This window comes from Enoplosus armatus, chromosome 13 (genome assembly GCF_043641665.1).
Source record: "Enoplosus armatus isolate fEnoArm2 chromosome 13, fEnoArm2.hap1, whole genome shotgun sequence".
Taxonomy (NCBI): Eukaryota; Metazoa; Chordata; class Actinopteri; order Centrarchiformes; family Enoplosidae; genus Enoplosus; species Enoplosus armatus.
The window spans coordinates 640,001-645,876 of NC_092192.1; the positions used below are offsets into that span (position 1 = coordinate 640,001).

The following is a 5,876-nucleotide window of genomic DNA, read 5'->3' on the forward strand; positions in this document are numbered from 1 at the left end:
TAAAGCCTGGCAGACGCCGTCAGGTGGAATTACCTGTGCAATGATATCCCACCTGGTGAATTCAGTACATCAACAAAATCATGTCATACTGCTCCAAACACTTTGTCCTCTCTGCCTTCAGTTAGTTACTCTCAGTGAAACTCTTCCTGCAGGTGGTTTCACCTGAGGTAAACAGAACAGGTGAACATGGAGGAAGTGCTGACTTTGTATCAGTCGCAGGTCAGAAAACAGGGAGGCTTCTTACTAAAATATCATTCAATGATGAAACATATTGCTAAACAGGGAAATTAGAAGTAAAGGTCTGTCTCTAATAGAAGCGTTTCTCTCTGTAGTTGAGGGAAATAAAAGCTTTGACCACAATTTGAGGATTTATAGTAAGAAGCCGCTGAACAGAGAGGCGTCCGTCGTCTCCTTCATTGTATTTCAGCATTTCAGGAACTAACAGCGCTGGTTTCGTCTCGTCAGCTGTGTTCTTCTTCTGTATTTTCATTTAATTTTGCTGGTTTAGGAGGAGTCTCCTGACCCACAGAGGAACCGAGTCATCCTGCAGCTGAAGCTCTGACAGGAAAATCTCTAAAATTGGAGCTCCGAGGTTTACAGAATATTGTCACGACTGTGTGGACTTTTTGTACCTTTCAGTAATCAGAGAAACCCCATCTGAGAGAGGAGACACCTGCTGTCTCTCAGTAGATGATGGTATTTTTAAAGACAAAAAGAGGCAGTGTACAAGTACAACTTCCACCTGGTGGAGGACAAAAAAACAACACAGATAAGGCAAGAGTAGAAGCTGGGACAATACTGGACCAGAACTGGGGTTAAAACACAAGAGGGTATCAGACCAAACCAGAACTGAAACACCAGACAGTTCATGTTAGCATGCTAACATGGTTAGTGTTACATACCAAACATCACAATGTCAGCAGAGTCAGACACTCCGAACATGCCAGCAATGGTCCCTCATGGCAAACTGAGACCCAGTTACAGTAAGAAGGGTGGGTGAAAGGTGAAGCAGGAAGTGGGTCTGTAGACTGACAGAAAATGATTGTACTGTTCACCTAAATGTGTCTAACCTGGAGGTTTGTTTCTGTCTGCCTGACCGTCTCACTGTCACCATGTTCCCAAATCGCTGATTATTTCACAAGCTGAGTCTGACAGAGGCCAAGTCCTCCACATGGACCTCACAAAGGCAGCGTTTCCTAACACGCAGTCGGACGCCACAGGCCAAAGAGGAACTGATCTGTGTTGAAACTGAAACAGGAAGGGTTTGTCCGCCGCTCTGTTCATCCAGCAGCAGTATGTGTGAAGGAAAAGTGTTTACTGAGACAGTCTGACCAGCATTTTATACCCATACACAGAAAAACCTGTATGAATGTTCCTCTTTAACAAGCTGAACTCTGTTGTGTTTGTTTATGAACACACCATGAACACACCTCTGGTCAGGAACTACAATGACTATGGGACCAAACCAGGACTGAAATACCAGACAATATTGGGCCAAAGTGGGCTAAACACCAGCAGCCTGGAACCGGGAGAACCTGCGAGCCCCCCCCTGAGAGCTTCCGGACTAATCTACATTTGCGAATTGGTCTGACGATGCCAGGCTAAAACCCCAGAGAATATAAACCGAGGCTAAAACACGAGTGACTGTTGGATATAAATTACAGTCATTTGATCGTATTCACAGTTAATGATAGATGAATGATTCACCTAAAAAAACTGAAACTGGAACTCTGTGTGTCTGAAACTGCCTGAAACTGTCTGAAACTGTCTTAAACTGCCTGAAACTGTCTGAAACTGCCTGAAACTGTCTGAAACTGTCTTAAACTGCCTGAAACTGCCTGAAACTGTCTTAAACTGTCTTAAACTGCCTGAAACTGTCTGAAACGGTCTTAAACTGTCTTAAACTGCCTGAAACTGTCTGAAACTGTCTGAAACTGCCTGAAACTGCCTGAAACTGTCTGAAACTGCCTGAAACTGTCTGAAACTGTCTTAAACTGTCTTAAACTGCCTGAAACTGTCTGAAACTGCCTGAAACTGTCTGAAACTGTCTTAAACTGTCTTAAACTGCCTGAAACTGCCTGAAACTGTCTGAAACTGTCTTAAACTGTCTTAAACTGCCTGAAACTGTCTGAAACTGCCTGAAACTGTCTTAAACTGCCTGAAACTGCCTTAAACTGTCTTAAACTGTCTGAAAGTGCCTGAAACTGTCTTAAACAGTCTTAAACTGCCTGAAACTGTCTTAAACTGTCTTAAACTGCCTGAAACGGTCTTAAACGGTCTTAAACTGCCTGAAACTGCCTTAAACTGTCTTAAACTGTCTGAAAGTGCCCGAAACTGTCTTAAACAGTCTTAAACTGCCTGAAACTGTCTTAAAGTGTCTTAAACTGCCTGAAACGGTCTTAAACAGTCTTAAACTGTCTGAAACTGTCTTAAACTGCCTGAAACTGTCTTAAACTGTCTTAAACTGCCTGAAACGGTCTTAAACGGTCTTAAACTGCCTGACACTCAGTCTGAAACTGCTGGAAACTGTCGTAAACTGCCTGAAACTGTCTTAAACTGCCTGAAACTGTCGTAACTGTCTGAAACTGCCTGAAACTGTCTTTAACTGTCTGAAACTGTCTTAAACTGTCTGAAACTGTCTTAAACTGCCTGAAACTGCCTGAAACTGTCGTAACTGTCTGAAACTGCCTGAAACTGTCTTAAACTGTCTGAAACTGTCTTACACTGCCTGAAGCTGCCTGAAACTGTCTGAAACTGCCTTAAACTCTCTGAAACAGCCTGAAACTTTCTTAAACTGTCTGAAACTGCCTGAAACTGTCTGAAACTGCCTTAAACTGCCTTAAACTCTCTGAAATGGCCTGAAACTTTCTTAAACAGCCTGAAACTGCCAAAAAACCACAGAAACACTCATGTATTAGACACAGTACCTACAATATTATGGTACTACTACAGATATTATTTCACTTTATACAAACCACTCTCCTCTGTTATATTCCTATAGTATTTACTTTGCCATTCATATATAGTATAGTAGTATTCCTATAGTTAATACTACGTTATTGTTCATGTTATTTAATTGTTGTGCCAATAATATTCCTATTATAGATTGTATTTCAATGTATACCCTTAAACTTCCTTTAGAACATCTTATAGTATGTATAGTCTCGTATTTATTTAAACATAGTGCCTACAATATTCTTATAGTATTGCTGGAGTTTAAATATAGCCAATATTATATATTATATTATAAATATAAATATATATACTTATTCCTATTATATTGCAGTAATCTGATCATATATTGTTGCATTAAGACTTGATGCCAATAATATTCCTCTGGTACTACTACACATAATATTTATCTTTATACTCACTACTCTCCCTGTAGTATTTCTATGGTATTTCTATGAATATTCATATTCTTATAGTAATGCTACAGTAGTGTTATAGTTATTTGCTTACAATATTCCCAGTGGTGGAATGTAACTAAGTACATTTACTCAAATACTGTACTTAAGAACAAATGTTAGGTACTTGTACTTTACTTGAGTCTTTCTACTTCTCCTCTACTACATCTCAGAGGGAAATATTGTTCTTTTGACTTCACTGCATTAATCTGACAGCTTTATGAAAACATATGAAGAGTTTAAAATCTTAATCAATCGATCAGTGGACTGACAGGAAGTGAACTGATGGTGTAAAACATTTTTCTGGTTCCAGCTGCTCAGATGCAGATGTGCTGCTTTCCCTCTGAATGCTGTTAATAACTGTAATGTCTTGTTAATAATGTGGAGCTTTGTGAAGGCGTCACTTTGGGCTCTGGGTCATTGTGACCAAACAATCGATCCATTAACGGAGAAAATAATCAGCTGATTCATCCACAATGAACTAATAATCATTAGCTGATAGTTCAGAATGAGCTCCACCTCAACCAACTCCAACAGTAACATCCTGCTTCACATTAATGAGGAGGAATAATCCTCTAATGACAGAATCTATAACAGGAGGACAGTCACAGGAGGACAGACACAGGGGACAGACACAGGGGGACAGTCACAGGAGGACCGTCACAAGGGGACAGACACAGGGGGACAGACACAGGGGGACAGTCACAGGAGGACAATCACAAGGGGACAGACACAGGGGGACAGACACAGGGGGACAGTCACAGGAGGACAGTCACAAGGGGACAGACACAGGGGGACAGACACAGGGGGACAGTCACAGGAGGACAGTCACAAGGGGACAGACACAGGGGGACAGACACAGGGGGACAGTCACAGGAGGACAATCACAGGGGGACAATCACAGGGGGACAGTCACAGGGGGACAGACACAGGAGGACAGACACAGGAGGACAGTCACAAGAGGACAGTCACAGGAGGACAGACACAGAGGGACAGCCACAGGAGGACAGACACAGGGGGACAGTCACAAGGGGACAGACACAGGAGGACAGACACAGGAGGACAGTCACAGGGGAACAGTCACAGGAGGACAGACACAGGAGGACAGTCACAGGAGGACAGACACAGGAGGACAGTTACAGGGGGACAGACACAGGAGGACAGTCACAGGAGGACAGTCACAGGAGGACAGACACAGGAGGACAGTCACAAGAGGACAGTCACAGGAGGACAAACACAGGGGACATCTGACTGCTGGAGTACTTTAAGGACAGTTTACTGATTATACTCACAGACGTTTACTGGAACAGAGTATTTGTACAGAGTGGTAGTAGTACTTTTACTGCAGTAAAGGATCTGAGTACTTCCTCCACCACTGAATATTCCCATAGTATTACAGATAGTATTTATACCTACTGGATTTATGTTAAAGTTGAAAGAAGTGAGTGAGTGAGTGACACACACACACACACACACACACACACACACTGGGAGTGGTCGCACTTCATCTCCTGCAGCAGCATCAACACACACACACAAACAGGTTATTGATCCGCTGGAGAACCGATCGATCAGCTGACGGGAATTAAAGCAACATCAATAACGTGCTAAAAGTTTGGACAGAGAGGAAACACATCCCATATTCTCTCTCTCTCTCTCACACACACACACACACACACACACAAACTCAGCTGATCAGTGTCGGTTGATCCCGGAGCTCCGCGGGATGAAAAGAAGAGACTCACCGGTCATCAGTCCTCCTCTCCGGGCACACAGCTCCGCTCAGTCCCGCTCCGAGTGTGTGGGTGTGGGGGTGTGTGTGTGTGTGTGTGCGCGCGTGTCAGTGTGTGTGCGGGAGGGACAGCGGATCTCTATCTCAGTGCGAGGCGGGCGGGCGGAGCTAATGAAGAGGAGGAAGTCCGAGACGAGAGAGAGGAAGTGGTGGAGCAAGTTTGAGGAAGTTTACTGAGTGTGTGTGTGTGTGTGTGTGTGTGTGTGTGTGTGAGTGTGTGTGTGTGTGTGTGTGAGTGTGTGTGAGAAAGTAACACCGGGCTTCTCTGTTTGTTCAGTCCAGAGTTGAGAAACACTGAAATGTTTCTAAAGTAATTTACCAAGAACCAATCAGAGATCAGCATGTACACCAGTGTGAAGCCCCGCCCACCACCAGATTGATTGACAGGTTTGCTAATAGAAACATCTAAGTTAAATAATTTCTTAACTTCTTATTCCTCTCAATTTTTTTTTTGGGGGGGGGCGTTAACAGTCCTCAAGTCACTTCATATGGAGGTTTTGGTCCAGGGTCCTGGTCCTGTACCTGGTAGGCCCACTCAGTAATCCATCCATGACACTAATAACCCAGCTAACCCCCCCCCAAAGGAGGACGTCACTAAAACCACCTCTGAGGGAGATCTTTACCTGAGGTCACACCTGCACCTCCTCTCTCTGCCCGCAGGGTGGCGCCATCCCGCC

The 5,876-nt window shown here is 43.8% G+C and overlaps 1 protein-coding gene across 1 annotated transcript in view; it reads right to left on the reverse strand.

Moving 5' to 3' along the window:
• The window catches only part of rhogb (ras homolog family member Gb), a 14,962-nt gene extending 9,715 nt beyond the window's left edge, over positions 1 to 5,247 (reverse strand). The window contains exon 1 of the mRNA XM_070917508.1: positions 5,153 to 5,247. The gene's annotated coding sequence lies outside the window, so the exon portion shown is untranslated. The remainder of the gene's footprint in view (positions 1 to 5,152) is intronic.
• Positions 5,248 to 5,876: the final 629 nt, after the last annotated feature.